Below are 19,299 nucleotides of genomic sequence, written 5' to 3' on the forward strand. Positions count from 1 at the left end.
CTGCTGCGTGATCAGACAGCACGCATCCTGTCTGTGTGTGATGTGAGTTACATCTCAAAAATCATCAGGCCTGGGTGCACATTTGTACACCTTCACTTACCTGGCTGCATGGCTTTGAATGATTCCACCTTTCTGAGCTTCTGATCCCTCATCTGTAAAATGGACATGATACCTCGCTCAGAGCTTCTCTGACAGTCAAAGAGGCTCATGTAGGGGAAAGTGCCTTGTGAACACTAAGCTTATATTTGTGCTACTCCCAGACAGGAGGAATGTAAAATGAGCAGCTTTAGTAGGTACAATGGGGCAGCCAACAGCCTAGTCTCCTCACAACAGACTGCATCTAGGAAGAATGTCATTAGGGAAAACATCCTGACATGCTGTGTTAGGGGCAAGGTGAGATTCTAAAGACAAGGCTAAAAGAGAGACAGCAGAACAATTCTGTTAGAAAAAGAACTAGAAATTTGGGGTTAGAAGGAGAGAAAAATGAGAGGAGTGGGTGATAAATAACAGGACAGTGTGGCTAAAAAGCTTTTAAGTATAGGGATGTCAGCCGGGTGCGGTGGCTCATGCCTGTAACCCCAGCACTTTGGGAGGCCGAGGCGGGTGAATCACCTGAGGTCAGGAGTTCACGACTAGCCTGGCAAACATGATGAAACCCCGTCTCTACTAAAAATACAAAAAATTGGCCAGGCGTGGTGGCACACGCCTGTATCCCCAGCTACTCAGGAGGCTGAGGTAGGAGAATCACTTGAACCTGGGAGGTGGAGGTTGCAGTGAGCCGAGATTGCACCATTGCACTCCAGCCTGGGCAACAAGAGCAAAATTCCTTTTCAAAAAAAAAAAAAAGAATAGGGATGTTGAATATTTGATTTTGAGTCATTTGTGTTGCATGAAGTAAAAGCCTCTGTCTTCCCTTTATTTCACTCCCTCCTGCAAAATGTCCCTAAACCTTTGGTTACATTTACTATACAAGTAAAAGCTTTGTGAGTTTTAGTGGAAATAAAGAAAAAGAGCAAATTCTATGTTTAGGTAGAGACCAGAGTAAGGATAAAAGAAGCCGCAGCCACAAGATGCAGAGGGAAAAATATGTTCTCTGGCCAAGCGCGGTGGCTCACACCTGTAATCCCAGCACTTTGGGAGGCCAAGGCGGGTGCATCACTTGAGGTCAGAAGTATTAGACCAGCCTGGCCAACATGGTGAAACCCCATCTCTACAAAAATGCAAAAATTAATTGGGCATGGTGGCACGCACCTGTAGTCCCAGCAACTCTGGAGGCTGATGCAGGAGGATCACTTGACGGGAGACGGAGGTTGCAGTGAGCCAGGATTGCACCACTGCACTCCAGCCTGGGCAACAGAGTATACATATATATACATATATATGACATATATGTTTATATGTCATACATATATGTATACATACATGTATATGACATACATGTATATGACATATACATTATATATAACATATACATTATGTTATATAATGTATATATGTGAGATATATGTTATATAATGTATATATGTTATATATAATATATGATAAATATGATATGTTTCATATATTATATATATATATATACTCTTTGCATAAGTGGGAATTTGGAGCAAGAGGTGACCATGAGCCCATAAGCTCTCCCAAAATTCACAGAAGCATTGAAGAAGCACTGGTCTTTTCCAGAGCCAAGTATGGAGGGAATAGAAAGTGAGGATTAATCACATCTAGATCTCAAAGGGCATAGTCACCCTTACTTTCCATCTAAGTTACATAAGCAACAGGAAACATGTCATCCCATAGAGCCATAAATCTCAAACATCCTGAATACAACAGTAGAAATACTAGAAAATAAGACCAGCAATAAAATGGTCAACTGGATGGCAAAACAATCTCCACACTCAAAGCTTTAGGAATGACATGACATAGGAGAAGCTGCCAGCCTGGAGGCTCTGGCAGTGTTGAAGAGCTATTAGCTCGGCCATCTTTGTTCTCCAAGGTTGTGGCTGTTCTTGGCTACCCTAGTCCACCACGTCTGTAACTGGAGAAGTCTGGCACTATTGTGAAGTTAGGGTTTTTGTGCGAGAGAAGATACATCTGATTTCCCTCCATCTGAATTCCAATGGAAAAGACCCAAAACAGTGTCTCTCAAACATGAAAAAAAAATAGAGAGGGCCAGGCATAGTGGCTCACACCTGCAATCCCAGCACTTTGGGAGGCCCAGGAGGGAGGATTTCTTGAGGCCAGGAGTTCAAGACCAGCATGGGAACACAGTGAGACTGTCTCTACAAAAAAACATTTTTAATTATCTGGGCTTGGTGGCATGCCTGTAGTCCTAGCTACTTGGGAGGCAGAGGTAGGAAGATTGCTTGAGCCCAGGAGTTCAAGGTTGCAGTAAGTTATGATTGTGCCCCTGCACTGCAGCCTGGGCCACAAAGTGAGACCAGGTCAAAAGAAAGAAGGAAGTAAGGAAAAAAAGAGAGAAGGAAGAGAGACAGGAAGGAAGGAAAGAGGAAGGAAGGAAGGGAAGGAGAGAGAGAGAAAGAAAGGAAGGAAAGAAAAAAGGAAATAAGGAAGGAAGGAAAAGAAAGAGAAGAAAAGAGACATATGGACACCTTTTTAGTGTTGAGTTAAATTATTTTCATAAAGAAAGTTACTGCAGTGAGCTCTGATTGCACCACTACACTCCAGCTTGAGCAACAGAGTGAGACCCTGTTGAAAGAAAGCGGAAAGAGAGAGAGACATATGGACACCTTTTCAAACTGTGTTGACTTAAATTATGAAATGTGCTCAAACCAGATATAAACTTAGGCTTACAGCATTCATATAAAATCCAAACAAAATAGCAAAGCCAATAAAAATCATGTTAACAACATGGATGGAATGGGATAGATGAGGTTTTGCCGAAAAATAAGTGGCAGCTCACCACACGAGCACAGCTCTGACTGCTGCCGGGCATGTTCCTGTGACTTCAGCCAGCCTGGTGTGATGACTCAATTATCACACTGCTTTTCTTTATTTAAACTTCTGTGAAAACTTCATTTATTCAGCATGCTGCAATATCACTGGGCTGTCCCTGGACTCTAACATATCACTTCCCTATTAAGACCACCTTTGTTTGTTTTCTCTCATGAGCCATTGACAATAGTGGGGCCATCTGATAATACACACAATTGGAGTCGTGATTGAGTGCAGATGCCCATTAAGCCCCAGGCTAAGTGCTTTGCAAGCATAATCTCATTTAGCTCTCACAGGGACCTCAGCGCAGAACCGATCATTACCACCCTTCTGCAGCTAAAGGCACTCAGGCATAGCGGGTGAGTGCTGTCCTGGGTCACACAGCTGGGATGTGGAGTGAGTCACAATTTGAACACAGCAGCCCGATCCAGAGTAGACCACCTTTACCACTTCTTTAAACCCTAGTCACAATTAGCCGGATTCGGATGACCCAGGATATGCTTTTTTTAAAGATTATCTTGAAATAAAAATCCCTCTTGTTTTCATTTTATAGAAGATTTGCAGACCCCCAAGATTCACCCAGGGCATCATCTGAGGCTCTAGGCCCCAGTCTGAGAGCCTCTGGCCCAGGCAATGTGACCATAAGGAGCCACTGAGCAAGCCAGTGGCTCAGAGCAACGCTGGGAGATACACTCCAGGCCCCTGGGCTCCTCAGGTTGACTCATAAACTAGCCCCTGGGAGATTCTGGGCCTCAGGGACACCTGGTTTTGAGGGCAAGGGAGCCTGGGGGAGCAGGGGCAGCTCCATGTTGAGCAACAGTGACAGTGGCAATGATGATGGCAGTACCAGAGCTCCTGGGCGGCTATGACAACAGACACCTGCCATGGCTGTGGTGGCCACAGCTCTGAAGGCACCAGCCCTTCGATGGGAGTGGAGGTGGAGATGGGGAGTTGGTCAAAACTAACTGAAGAGGTAGGGCGACCTCCACATCAGGAAGGATGCCGATTCACTCAGGGCTAGAGGCAGGCAGCTCTGCCACAGCAGAGAAGAACCTATGCAGACACAAAATCCTATGCCCAAGTTGCCCATTGACTAGATGCCCCCATCCCAGATCTTCACCCTGGGCCACTCAACCAGGCCTCCAGGATCTAGCAGAAGGACTCTGCCAGCATCTCAGGGCAGGGGAGGCAAGATGGAAGGTGTTCACCCCATCTGCAAAGAAAAGCCAGTTCTGAGTTTTTTCTGTGAAATAAGAGATTACAGACAAACGATGCGAAAATGGACTGAGAAGAAAAAAGGGAAGAAAGTGGGGAGGGAAGAAAGGAGGAGGGAGGGAGGGAAAGTTTTGAGATTGGAGTAGTGTCAGAAACCTGCACATTCAACTCCTCTCTCTTTAATTCTTGCTACAATGGCCCAACCAATCAGAGCAAATCCATATCCTCTTCCATAAAGATTATCTAGATGGTCTCTGAAAATTAGAGAAAGTGTCCCACGCACATCTCTAAAAGCTCAAGTCATTTCCACCGCTCAGGTAAAGGGTGGAGGGAGGAGAAGCAGCTGCAGGCCACCATTTTCTCACTAAGCGTGGAGAAGACCACCTGGGGTTAATTCAAACTCAGTAGTGCAAAAGCCAAGTAGTCTTGGATTTGATTTTAGAGCTTCCATTCTGAGTTCAAAGGACCTTCAGATGTGGGCTGGTATCTCCATGCAGGAGCTCCTGGAAGTCATAATTTCACAGGATTTCTGCAGAACCAGCGCTCCAGCATCCACTTTCTCTCACAAGTCACCCCCACCACAGGGAAGAAGAGGAGGCAAGTGAGAGCAGAATTCATGAGCAGCAGCCATCTCTTCTCATCCCATGGGGGAGCCGGGAAGGCTTAAATAAGTTCCCCTCCCTCCATAAGATCGGGGGTAGCTTAAGTATTCCTCCAGACCCTTTCCCCTTCACCAAGTAAGGGACTGCCAATGCCTTTCATCTGAAAACTTCAGCGCCATTGAACTGCCCAATGCCCAGGCCAGTGTTGCTGACAGGTCGAGAAAGAGGGCTGAGCAGAGGAGAGGAAGACTAGGGTAGCCAGTGGCATTCCCACAGCGTGGCTTGGCAAGGAGATGTGGGTTTTCCATGGGTTGTGTGGGCACTGAGGAAGGTTGGGAGAATTTCATCATCCTAAGAGGCTGAGGAAAAAAGTAGATGGATGAAGTTCAGTCAGAACTTGCTCACCAGAGGATTGTGTCAGAAGGACCCACTGGAAAGCCAGCACTCAGACACCTGCCTGGCAGAGGAACAGACAGCCAGATAGGAACAAAAGAAGTGATGCCAGCAGAAAGAAGACTGTAACCTCACGCAAGGAGTCACAGAAAGCAGTGTTCTGATACCTCTCCCCTCTCTTGCCTCCTTTCCCTGATATCTCAGAGAAAATAGAGAACGGGAGAGCAGACCTCATCACCTCCCTCCCTGCCCCAAGTCACAGAAACCTCAAGTGCCTGCCTGGGAAGAGCGCACTTTTTTTTTTTTTTTTTTAAACATCCAGAGACTCTTTACTTTTTGTGGCTTTATTGAGATAGAATCCACATACCACACAATTCACCCTTGTAAAGGGTGCAATTCAGCCAGACATGGTGGCTCACACCTATAATCCCAATGCTTTGGGAGGCCAAGACAGGAGGATCCCTTGAGCCCAGGAGTTTGAGACCAGCCTGGACAGCATAAGGGGACTCCATCTCTACACAAAATTTAAAAATTAGCCCGGCGTGGGGGATGCACGCCTGTAGTCCCAGCTACTCAGGAAGCTGAGGCAGGAGGATCACTTGAGCCCAGGAGTTTGAGGTTATAGTGAGCATGATTTTGCCACTACAACAGACAGAGATCCTAAAAAAATAAAATAAAATGAATTAAAGTATACAATTCAAATTTTTTAGTATATTCACAGATTCATACAATCATCTCCACAATCTAACTTTGGAACATTTTCATCACTCCAAGAAGAGTTAGCTGACAGTCCCTATTTCTCCCCAAGTTCCCCCAGCCTAAGCAACCACGAAATCTACTTTCTGTCTCTGTAAGTTTGGACATTTCACATAAATGGAACTTGCAATATGTGGTTCTTTGTGATGGGCTTCTTTTACTTAAGATAACGGGTTCAAAATTCATGTGTTATCAATATGAATGCAAGATAATGCATTCATATTGCAGCATGGATCAGGACTGCCTCAACTTTTATTGCCGAATATAGTCTATAGTATGTGTATACATTTTACTTTATGCAATTATTATCCATGTTATCAGTTAGCAAACATTTGAGTTGTTTCTACTTTTGGACTATTATGAATAATGATATTATGAACACTCAAGTTTTTGTGTGGACATAATGTCTTTGTTTCTCTTGGGGATATAACTAGGAGTGGAATTGCTGGATTGTATGGTAACTCTAGTTTTAACTGTTTGAGGAACTGCCAAATTTTTCCACTGCAGCTACAACATTTTACATTCTCATCAGCATGTATGAGGGTTCCAATTTCTCCTTATGCTCACCAACGTTTGTTATTATCTATTTTTTTAAAAAATTCATAGCCATCCTGGTAGATGTGAAGTATCTTATTGTGGTTTTGGTTTGCATTTCCCTGATGGCTAAAGATATTGAGCATCTTTTCATGTACTTATTGGCCATTGACATATCTTCTTTGCAAAAATGTCTGTTCAGAGCCTTTGCCTTTTATTTATTTATTTATTTATTTCTGGAACGGGGCCTCACTTTGTCGCCCAGGCTGGAATGCAGTGGTGTGATAACAATGGCTCACTGCACCCTAGAATTCCTGGGGCTTAAAGGAATCCTCCCACTTCAAATTCCCGAGTAGCTAGGACTGCAAGCGCAAGCCACCACTCCCTAATTTTTTTATTTTTGTAGAGACAGAGCCTCCCTATGTTGCCCAGCTAGTCTCCAGTTCCTGGGTTCCAAGCAATCCTCCCACCTCAGCCTCCCAACGTGCTGGGATTATAGGCGTGAGCCACTGCACCCGGCGCCATTTTTAAGTTGAATAATTTGAATTCTTCCTATTGAGATGTAAGAGTTTGTTATGTATTCTAGATACAAGTTTCTTATTTGATCCACGATTTGCAAATATTTTCTTCCATTCAATGGGTTATCTTTTCATGTTATTGAGGGTGTTCTTTAAAGCATAAAAGTTTTTAATTTTTATGAAGTCTTACTTTTTTCTTTTATTGCTTATGCTTTTGCTGTCATATCTAAGGTTTTGCCTAACCTCAAATCACAAATACTTCTGTTTTTCTTCTGAAAGTTTTTTAGTTTTAGCTCTTACATTTACAATCCATTTGAGTTAATTTTTGGGTAAGGTATGCATAAGGAGTTCAACTTCATTCTTCTGCATGTGGGTAGCCAATTATCCTAGCACCATTAATTGAAAAGATAATTCTTTCCTCCACTGAATTGTCTTAGCATCCTTGTGGAAAATCAATTGACTATAAATGCAAGGGTTTATTTCTGGATTCTTAGTTCTATTCCATTGATCTAGATGTCTATCATTTTGTCCAGTGATTCTTAGTAACTGAACATGAAGGGAGAAGCCTGAGATTATTAAGGGAAGCTACAAGTGGGAAAGAAGGTTCCACAGAGTCCAACTGGTCACTGGGAAAAAGTCCATCATTTCGCATTTGTGCCTCAAAGAGTTAAGACTCCTCCAACCACTTCTAGTGAAGGAACATTCCCAACCCGTATCATGTCTGCTTTTCCAAATGGGGTACATGGAATGATCCATTTCCCTTAGCTGCTATCATAAATGAGTGTTGCATTTTCATAAACTATTTTTCAGCACTGATTGTGATTATTCTCTTTTAATCTGTTAATCTGGTGAATTACATTATTAGATTTGCTAATAGTAGATATATTTGATGCTTACATTTCTAGGGTAAACCTAACTAGGTCATTTTTTATTTAATACATTACTAAAGTATGCCATTATTTTGTTTAGGATTTTTGCATCTAAAATCATGAATAAATTTGACGCTTTATTTTTTCTTTTTCATTCTGGCTTTGGAATCAAGGTCATCACTAGCCTCGTAAAATGATTTGAGGGGATGTTGCCTCTTTTTCTAATCTCTGAAAGGGTTTGTATAAAATTAGAATTGTCAGTTTGTTTGTTTTTAATTGAGATGGGGTCTCACTATGTTGCCCAAGTTGGTCTTGAACTCCTGGCCTCAAACGATCCTCCTGTCCCGGCTTCCCAAAATGCTGGGATTACAGGTGTGAGCCACCATGCCTGGCCTAGAGTTGTCAGTTCTTTGAACGTTTAGCAGAACTGTTTTGTAGGTTGATTTTAATCTACTAATTCAGTTTCTTCAACTGTTACAGATTTGGTTTTTTCTGTGCAAGTGAGTTTTATAAGTTTTATTTTCCTAGAAACATGTCTATTTCATGGAAGCTTTCAAACTATTAGCATAAAGTTGTTTGTAGTACTTATTTTTTTAATCTGTTGCATTTGTAATTATGTCCCTTTTTCATACATTATATTGCTATGCATCCTTTTTCTGACTTAACTAAAGTTACAAGGTTGTATTTTATTCATCTATTGAAAAAATACAAGTTTGGGTTTGGTTGAGCATCTCTACTGTGTTTTTCTATATGATTTCATTAATGTGTGCTCTTATCTTTATTATCTTCTTGTACTTTGTTTTCTTTGCTACTTAAATTATGGTCATTTGTTTGTGGGCATGACATCATTATCTATTAAAATATAAGTGGGTATCTCAGTCCATTCTGTCAGGCCTCTGCGCCCAAGCTAAGGCATCATATCCCCTGTGACCTGCACGTATACATCCAAATGGCCTGAAGTAACTGAAGAATCACAAAAGAAGTGAAAATGGCCTGCTCCTGCCTTAACTGATGACATTACCTTGTGAAATTCCTTCTCCTGGCTCATCCTGGCTCAAAAGCTCCCCAACTGAGCACCTTGTGTCCCCCGCCCCTGCCCGCCAGAGAACAACCCCCTTTGACTGTAATTTCCACTACCTACCCAAATCCTATAAAACGGCCCCACCCCTATCTCCCTTCACTGACTCTCTTTTCGGACTCAGCCCGCCTGCACCCAGGTAATTAAAAAGCTTTATTGCTCACACAAAGCCTGTTTGGTGGTCTCTTCACACGGATGCGCGTGAAACATTCCTGCTGCTATAACAAAATATCTTAGACTGGGTAATTATGATTAACAAAAATTTATTCCCCACAGTTCTGGAGGCTGGGAAGTCAGTCCACTGATGAAGGCCCTTTCAGTGTCAAGGGAGGATTTGCCCTCTGCTTCCAAAATGGTGTCTTATTGGTGAGTCCTTACGTAGCAGATGGCAGAAGAACAAAAGGGACTGGGTGCCCTCTTCAACCTCTTCTGTAAGAGCACTAATCCCATTCATGAGGGCAGTGTGCTCATGATTAATCACTTCCCCAAAGGCTCCATCTCTTAATACTATCACATTGGGTATTGTTTCCAATGTAATGAATTGCGGAGGGACACATACATTCAAATCATAGCAGTGGGCATTCTCTTAGGCCCAACGATTCCACTTTAGTTCTATATTCTATATTAATATTAGAAAATGTCTAAAAAGATATATGTATAACGTTGGAGGTCAGTTGCAGTGACTTATGCCTGTAATCCCAGAACTTTAGGAGGCCGAGGGAGGAGGATTGCTTGAGTCCAGAAGTTCAAGACAAGACCAGCCTGGGCAACATAGTGAGACCTCGGCTATTTTTTTTTTTTAAAGATGGGCTTTGCAACATTATTTATAACTAGAAACAATTAGAAATAACCTGAATGTGAAGATACAGTCATACTATGTGTCAGGCCTCTGAGCCCAAGCTAAGCCATCATATCCCCTGTGATCTGCACGTACACATCCAGATGGCTGGTTCCTGCCTTAACTGATGACATTCCACCACAAAAGTAGTGAAAATGGCCTGTTCCTGCCTTAACTGATGACATTGTCTTGTGAAATTCCTTCTCCTGGCTCATCCTGGCTCAAAAGCTCCCCCACTGAGTACCTTGTGACCTCCACTCCTGCCCGCCAGAGTACAACCCCCCTTTGACTGTAATTTTACTTTACCTACCCAAATATTATAAAATGGCCCCACCCCATCTCCCTGCACTGACTCTTTTCGGACTCAGCCCGCCTGCACCCAGGTGAAATAAACAGCTTTATTGCTCACACAAAGCCTGTTTGGTGGTCTCTTCACACGGAAGCGAGTGAAACTATGGAATACCGTTCAGCTGTTAAAAGGAATAAGGTAAATCTAATATCTATTGACTTGAAAAGAGCTCCATGAGATAATATTAAGGGGGAGGGGATGCAATGAAGAAAAATAGGTAAAGAATGACAATATTTTTGTTTTAAAAATTGCATATGGTCACATATTTATATCCTTATATGTAGTCCCACTGGATGCAGTCATAGCCATTTAGACCTAAGGAGCCACTGCTAATTCCATCCAGAGGTGAGATCCTTCAAAGCTGGGGAAGCCTCATCTCCAAGCACATAGGTGCTCCCTACCTCCATAGACAGCCTCCAACTATAACCTCAGGGCATCACTTCCACCCCTTACAAGTCCTAAGACTGGTTTAGGTGAGAAGTTCTGAGAGGACAGGGCGGGGAGAGGGGTTGGGGGCTCTGCAGGCCTTGGGAACCATAATGACATTCCCAACCCACGTCCTCTCCCACCCTTTCAAGGCCATTGGTTGTGAGTTATTCATACTTCTCCCTTCCTCAGGGAGGCTTGATTCTGCCCAACCTTCCTTATGTTCCCCAAAAGTGCCTGACACCCATTGCTGGCTTCCCAGACAGCCAATCTGATTGACTTCTTCCTCTTCCCGGGGGGGCTTCTGTATCTCTTTGTGGTCCTCAGAGTATCCGAGGTCCCAGGTTAAACACAAATGCAGCATCTGTAAAAAACCCCATGTATCAGCTTGAAGCAAATGCCTTTCCCAGTAAAATTGTTCTACTTTTCCACGTAGCTTTGCAAGAGTGATATTTTTCCTCTCCCCATTCCCTAATTACCCCAAAATATGTGCCAAAGGGGGAAGACGTGACTTGGCAGGGCAGATGTCCCCATTGCTTAGCATCTCAGAGAAGAAGTTTACAAGATGTCTGCCTTTGTTTGCCCTGCCATCACACCTCCAGTTCTGACCATGAGGTTTCTGAAGGAGCACTTCTAGAGGTGAGGAACTGGATAGTGACAAGTTGAAGCCTAGAAACTATGTCATGGGCGACACAGTTTAAGGAAGACTTGTGGGTAGTGGGGAAGTATGGCATGACAACTGTTAATTACTTCCTAGGGAAGCCATCATATATAAAACAGGCTGTCCGGCCAGGCGCGGTGGCTCACGCCTGTAATCCCAGCACTTTGGGAGGCCTAGACGGGCTGCTCACGAGGTCAGAAGTTTGAGACCAGCCTGACCAACATGGTGAAACCCTGTCTCTAACAAAAATACAAAAATTAGCCAGGTGTGGTGGTACATGCCTGTAATCCCAGTTACTCAGGAGGCTGAGGCAGGAGAATTGCTTGAACCTGGGAGACGGAGGTTGTAGTGAGCCAAGGTCGTGCCACTGCACTCCAGGCTGGGTGGCAGAGCAAGACTTCATCTCAAAAAAAAATAAAACAGGCTGTTTTACTCTTCAGTTCTCCAAAGGATCAAAGGAGGACAAACTGCAGCAAATTCCAAACAGACAACATCAACTCAGTAAACATAACCGTTTACATAATAGAACGCAGAGCCTGGTGAAGAAGGGACCAGCCCACCACAGGAAGTGTTCCAACAGGGAGACTGGAGAGGGAATGCCTGCAGCGGGTGAGAGGTTGAAATGGATAGGCCCAAAGACCCATGTTGCAGAGGTTGCAAATTGATGACACGCATGTCATTTGAAGGAAACAGATGTTTTTACTAGTTCAGTGTTTGCCTACAAAGTGTTTTTGTGCTTCTTCTTAGTATTATCATTATATAAATAAAACCTGCATTTCAAGGTTCTCTTGTAAAATGTAACAGAGCTGAGAGCCTCCTTTATATGGGATATATGTTCTTCAGTTCACACAGCCTCCGCCACCGCCTATTAATACCCAACGTCCAAGTATCAATTGACATTTGTTATTCTGCCTGCACTGTAGAGCTTTTTTTCCCTTACACTCAGCCCACTTAACTCATATATATTATTACCTGTATTCTCTCTGTAGGCATTTGAGTGAGTGGCTTTTGTTGCATTCTGTGGTGTCAATCTTCATTTGAAATAGTGATACGGAGCGGCGTTCACACTTCTCCCTCTCGCCCTGTGCCTTCTGTCATTGTGAGCTGCCCTGAGATTTGTAGCACGTGTGAACAGCACAGGTCAACAAAAGGCACAGCTCTGCAGGGAGAGCCCCAAGAACTCAACAGAAATGAGCAACGCAGCTCCTTGAGCTTGCCATTGGCAGATCATGAAGCCACACCACCTCTTCTGGCCAATGGCCATTATACATTTTGAAAGGGACATTATTTCTTGTTGAAGGAACATTACTATCTAGTTGACTCCTATCTAAGAGAGCACAGTCTCCTGTTACTTAATGAAGCCAGTAACAGGCAGAATATGCACCAGACAGAAAAACTAGCTTGTCTGCTGTCCTGGAATAAAAATAGAGTTTGAACTAGCCTGGAATAAAAATAAGAGTTTGAACCACAACCCGAATCAAAGGAATGTTGGGAGTTTCCTATTAGCTCAAAGCAAAGGTTCCTAGAATTCATAATAATATTGTTAAAATGGTCTGTTCCTACCTTAACTGATGACATTATCTTGTGAAATTCCTTCTGGCTCATCCTGGCTCAAAAACTCCCCTACTGAGCACCTTGTGACCCTCATTCCTGCCCACCAGAGAACAACCCCCCTTTTTTCCTTTACCTACCCAAATCCTATAAAACGGCCCCACCCCTATCTCCCTTCGCTGGCTGACTCTCTTTTCGGACTCAGCCCGCCTGCACCCAGGTGAAACAAACAGCCTTTTTGCTCACACAAAGCCTGTTTGGTGGTCTCTTCACACAGACGCACATGAAATTTGGTGCCATGACTCGGATTGGGGGACCTCCCTTGGGAGATCAATCCCCTGTCCCCCCTTGAGAAAGATCCACCTATGACCTTGGGTCCTCAGACCGACCAGCCCAAGGAACATCTCACCAATTTCAAATACAGTAAGCGGCCTGTTTTTACTTTCTTCTCCAACCTCTCTCACTATCCCCTCAACCTCTTTCTCCTTTCAATCTTGGTGCCACACTTCAATCTCCCTTCTCTTAATTTCAATTCCTTTCATTTTCTGGTAGAAACAAAGGAGACACATTTTATCTGTGGACCCAAAACTCCAGCACCGGTCACAGACTCAGGAAGGCAGGCTTCCCTTGGTGTTTAATCATTGCAAGGACAGCTCTCTGATTATTCACCCTCGTTCCACTGGTGTCTGATCTCTGCGGGGACATCTGCCTTGATCATTCACCCACATTCCCTTGGTGGCAAGTCAATTGCGGGGACGCCTGCTTTGGCTGCTCACCCACATTGCAGCCCAGGGCTGTTCCCCACCCCCTTCTCCGTGTCTCTACCCTTCTCTTTAAACTTGCCTCCTTCACTATAGGCAACCTTCCACCCTCCATTCCTCCTTCTTCTCCCTTAGCCTGTGTTCTTAAGAACTTAAAACCTCTTCAACTCTCGCCTGACCTAAAATCTAAGCATCTTATTTTCTTCTGCAACACCGCTTGGCCCCAATAGAAACTTGACAATGGCTCCAAATAGCCAGAAAACAGCACTTTTGATTTTTCCATCCTACAAGATCTAGATGATTCTTGTCATAAAATGGGCAAATGGTCTGAGGTGCCTGACGTCCAGGCATTCTTTTACACACTGTTCCCTCCCTTCTCTCTGTTCCCAATGCGACTCGTCCCAAATCCTCCTTCTTTCCCTCCCGCCTGTCCTCTCAGTCCCAACCCCAAGCGTCGCTGAGTCTTTCTAATCTTCCTTTTCTACAGACCCATCTGACCTCTCCCTTCCTCCCCAGGCTGCTCCTCGCCAGGCCGAGCCAGGTCCCAATTCTTCCTCAGCCTCTGCTCCCCCACCCTATAATCTTTTTATCACCTCCCCTCCTCACACCCGGTCTGGCTTACAGTTTCATTCCGTGACTAGCCCGCCCCAACCTGCCCAGCAATTTCCTCTTAAAAAGGTGGCTGGAGCTAAAGGCACAGTCAAGGTTAATGCTCCTTTTTCTTTATCCGACCTCTCCCAAATCAGTTAGCGTTTAGGCTCTTTCATCAAATTTGAAAAATCCAGCCCAGTTCATGCCTCGTTCGGCAGCAACCCTGAGACGCTTTACAGCCCTAGACCCTAAAAGGTCAAAAGGCCATCTTATTCTCAATATACATTTTATTACCCAATCCACTCCTGACATTAAATAAAACTCCAAAAAATAAATTCCAGCCCTCAAACCCCACAACAGGACTTAACTAACCTTGCCTTTAAGGTGTACAATAATAAAGTAGAGGCAGCCAAGTAGCAACATATTTCTGAGTTGCAATTCCTTGCCTCCACTGTGAGACAAACCCCAGCCACATCTCCAGCACACAAGAACTTCCAAACACCTAAACCGCAGTGGCCAGAGTTTCCTTCAGAACCTCCTCCCCCAGGAGCTTGCTACAAGTGCTGGAAATCTGGCCACTAGGCCAAGGAATGCCCACAGCCCGGGATTCCTCCTAAGCCGTGTCCCATCTGTGCAGGACCCAACTGAAAATCGGACTGTTCAACTCACCTGGCAGCCACTCTCAGGGCCCCTAGAACTCTGGCCCAAGGCTCTCTGACTCCTTCGCAGATCTTCTCAGCTTAGCAGCTGAAGACTGACACTGCCAGATCGCCTCAGAAGCCTACAGGACCATCACAGACGCTCTGGGTAACTCTCACAGTGGAGGGTAAGTCCGTCCCCTTCTTAATCAATACAAAGGCAACCCACTCCACATTACCTTCTTTTCAAAGGCTTGTTTCCCTTGCCTCCGCAACTGTTGCGGGTACTGACGGCCAGGCTTCTAAACCTCTTAAAACTCCTCAACTCTGGTGCCAACTTAGACAATACTCTTTTAAGCACTCCTTTTTAATTATCCCCACCTGCCCAGTTCCCTTATTAGGCCGAGACACTTTAACTAAATTTAAATTATCTGCTTCCCTGACTATTCCTGGGCTACAGCCACACCTCATTGCTGCCTTTTCCCCCAGTTCAAAGCCTCCTTCACATCCTCCCCTTGAATCTCCCCACCTTAGCCCACAAGTAAAGGACACCTCTACTCCCTCCTTGGCGACCGATCATGCACCCCTTACCATCTCATTAAAACCTAATCACCCTTATCCCGCTCAATGCCAATATCCCATCCCTCAGCACACTTTAAAAGGATTAAAGTCTTATCAATCGCCTGCTACAGCATGGCCTTTTAAAGCCTATAAACTCCCCTTACAATTTCCCCATTTTACCTGTCCTAAAACCAGACAAGGCTTACAGGTTAGTTCAGGATCTGCGTCTTATCAACCAAATTGTTTTGCCTATCCACCCCGTGGTGCCAAACCCATATACTCTCCTATGCTCAATACTTCCCTCCACAACCCATTATTCTGTTCTGGATCTCAAACATGCTTTCTTTACTATTCCTTTGCACCCTTCATCCCAGCCTCTCTTAGCTTTCACTTGGACTGACCCTGACACCCATCAGGCTCAGCAAATCACCTGTGCTGTACTGCCGCAAAGCTTCACAGACAGCCCCCATTACTTCAGTCAAGCCCAAATTTCTTCGTCATCTGTTACCTATCTCGGCATAATTCTCATAAAAACACACGTGCTCTCCCTGCCGATCGTGTCCGACTGATCTCTCAAACCCCAGCACCTTCTACAAAACAACTCCTTTCCTTCCTAGGCATGGGTGGATACTTTTGACTTTAGATACCTGGTTTTGCCATCCTAACAAAACCATTATATAAACTCACAAAAGGAAACCTAGCTGACCCCATAGATCCTAAATCCTTTCCCCACTCCTTTCTGTTCCCTGAAGACAACTTTAGAGACTGCCCCCACCCTAGCTCTCCCTGAATGATCCCAACCCTTTTCATTACCCACAGCTGAAGTGCAGGGCTGTGCAGTCAGAATTCTTACACAAGAACCGGGACCGCGCCCTGTAGCCTTTTTATCCAAACAATTTGACCTTACTGTTTTGCCTAGCCCTCAAGTCTGCGTGCTGCGGCCGCCACCGCCCTAATACTTTTAGAGGCCCTTAAAATCACAAACTATGCTCAGCTCACTCTCTACAGTTCTCATAACTTCCAAAATCTATTTTCTTCCTCCCACCTGACACATATACTTTCTGCTCCCCGGCTCCTTCAGCTGTACTCACTCTTTGTTGAGTATCCCACAATTACCATTGTTCCTGGCCCAGATTTAATCCGGCCTCCCACATTATTCCTGATACCACACCTGACCCCCATGACTGTATCTCTCTGATCCACCTGACATTCACCCCATTTCCCCGTATTTCCTTCTTTCCTGTTCCTCACCCTGATCACACTTGGTTTATTGATGGCAGTTCCATCAGGCCTAATCGCCACACACCAGCAAAGGCAGGCTGTGCTATAGTACAAGCCACTAGCCTGCCTCTTAGAACCTCTCATTTCCTTTCCATCGTGGAAATCTGTCCTCAAGGAAATCACTTCTCAGTGTTCCGTCTGCTATTCTACTACTTCTCAGGGATTATTCAGGCCCCCTCCCTTCCCTACACATCAAGCTTAGAGATTTGCCCCCACCCAGGACTGGCAAATTGACTTTGCTCAACATACCCTGAGTCAGGAAACTAAAATACCTCTTGGTCTAGGTAGACACTTTCACTGGATAGGTAGAGGCCTTTCCCACAGGGTCTAAGAAGACCACCACGGTCTTTTCTTCCCTTCTGTCAGATATAATTCCTTGGTTTGGCCTTCCCACCTCTATACAGTCCGATAGCAGACTGGCCTTTATTAGTCAAATCAGCCAAGCATTTCTTTTCAGGCTCTTGGTATTCAGTGAAACCTGTATAATCCTTACAGTCCTCAGTCTTCAGGAAAGGTAGAACAGACTCATGGTCTTTTAAAAACACACCTCACCAAGCTCAGCCACCAACTTAAAAAGGACTGGACAATACTTTTACCACTTTTCCCTCTCAGAATTCAGGCCTGTCCTCAGAATGCTACAAGGTACAGCCCATTTAAGCTCCTGTATAGACGCTCCTTTTTATTAGGCCCCAGTCTCATTCCAGACACCAGACCAACTTGGACTGTGCCCCAAAAAACTTGTCATCCCTACTATCTCCTATCTAGTCATACTCCTATTCACCGTTCTCAACTACTCATACATGCCCTGCTCTTGTTTACACTGCTGGTTTACACTGTTTCTCCAAGCCATCACAGCTGATATCTCCTGGTGCTATCCCCAAATTGCCAGTCTTAACTCTTAAAGTAAATAAACAATCTTTGCTGGCAGGACTATGCTGAATCTCCTTAGGCACTCTCTAATTAGATGTCTTAGGTCCTCCCAATTCTTATACCTTTAATACTTGTCTTTCTCCTTCTCTTATTCCATTTAGTTTTTCAATTCATACAAAACCGTATCCAGACCATCATCAATAATTCTAAATGACAATTGTTTCTTCTAACGACCCCACAATATCACCCCTTACCACAAAATCTTCCTTCAGATTAATCTCTCCCACTTTAGGTTCCTACACCTCCCCTAATCCCGCTCAAAGCAGCCCTGAGAAACATCGCCCATTATCTCTCCATAACACCCCCAAAAATTTTCACCGTCCCAACATTCTACCACTATTTCGTTTTATTTTTCTTATTAATATATGAAGACAGGAATGTCAGGCCTCTGAGCCCAAGCTAAGCCATCCTATCCCCTGTGACCTGCACGTACACATCCAGATGGCTGGTTCCTGCCTTAACTGATGACATTCCACCACAAAAGAAGTGAAAATGGCCTGTTCCTGCCTTAACTGATGACATTATCTTGTGAAATTCCTTCTCCTGGCTCATCCTGGCTCAAAAGCTCCCCTGCTGAGCACCTTGTGACCCCCACTCCTACCCGCCAGAGAACAACCCCCCTTTTTTCCTTTACCTACCCAAATCCTTTAAAACGGCCCCACCCCTATCTCCCTTCGCTGGCTGACTCTCTTTTCAGACTCAGCCCGCCTGCACCCAGGTGAAATAAACAGCCCTGTTGCTCACACAAAGCCTGTTTGGTATGGTGGTCTCTTCACACGGACGCGCATGAAAGTTAGTAGCTGACATCTGTTAAATGCTTCTTGTGCTAAACACTTGACACGTTTTATCTCACATAGTCACATAACAACACTATGGGATAGGTGCCATAATTATACAAAGAAACTCAGGCACAGAGAGGTTAACTCTAAGTTAACCTTGAGTGATGGAGTGAGTGATGGAGCCAGAATTCAAATCCAGGTGACCTGACCCAGAAACATTAGAAAATATATGAAAATACTGCCAAGATTTGATATCTAATTTCCCATGGAACTTTCTTTTCTCTACCCATTAAATGACTTTGCTACATTTCTTGCCAAGCATACCAAGAACATAAAACACAGAAGTCTAGTTTTTCTTTTCTCTGGGTTATAAATTTATAAAAATTAAACTAAAAATAGCCCCCATGTTGTTTCATTCTTAAAATATACAATAACTTTAAAAGAAAGTTTCTCTGGAACTGAAGTTCCTTCTGCAGAATCTGTTTCACATTCAGAATTTCAGATGGAATATAAATAGGAGAATGTTCAATGTCTGCAGTGTTGGGTATTTTGCTCAAGTTTCTGTACCTAAAATGCTGTGCTTGGCATGCGGAACTGAATTTCCATTATGTTCAGTGAAGCAAGATTTGACTGATGGAGAGGTCATTTATTACAATGATCCTGCCAGGTAGCTTGGGGAGACCATTTTGGCCTCTGAGATCATGTTATATTATGAGGTATTCATGCAAAACTAAACTTTCTTTCTCTTTCCTCTAGTTTCCAATAATCACTGTCTGAATCAATATTTATAGAAAAACTATCAGTGAGAAATCCCATTTGCAAATGACTTATAGTTTTAAGTGAATCTAATTTCTTTAAAACATATGTATTTGAAAATCCTGTGTCAAATAAACATAAATAATGCTAATAATTAATGATATTATTCAAAAAATAGATATGTGAGGAAGTATATATTTTCCTAACAAGAAAGCTTAAAATTTTTAACATATTTTTAATAAAACTGTATAACCACATTC

Source organism: Pan troglodytes, chromosome 11 (assembly GCF_028858775.2).
Source record: "Pan troglodytes isolate AG18354 chromosome 11, NHGRI_mPanTro3-v2.0_pri, whole genome shotgun sequence".
NCBI lineage: Eukaryota > Metazoa > Chordata > Mammalia > Primates > Hominidae > Pan > Pan troglodytes.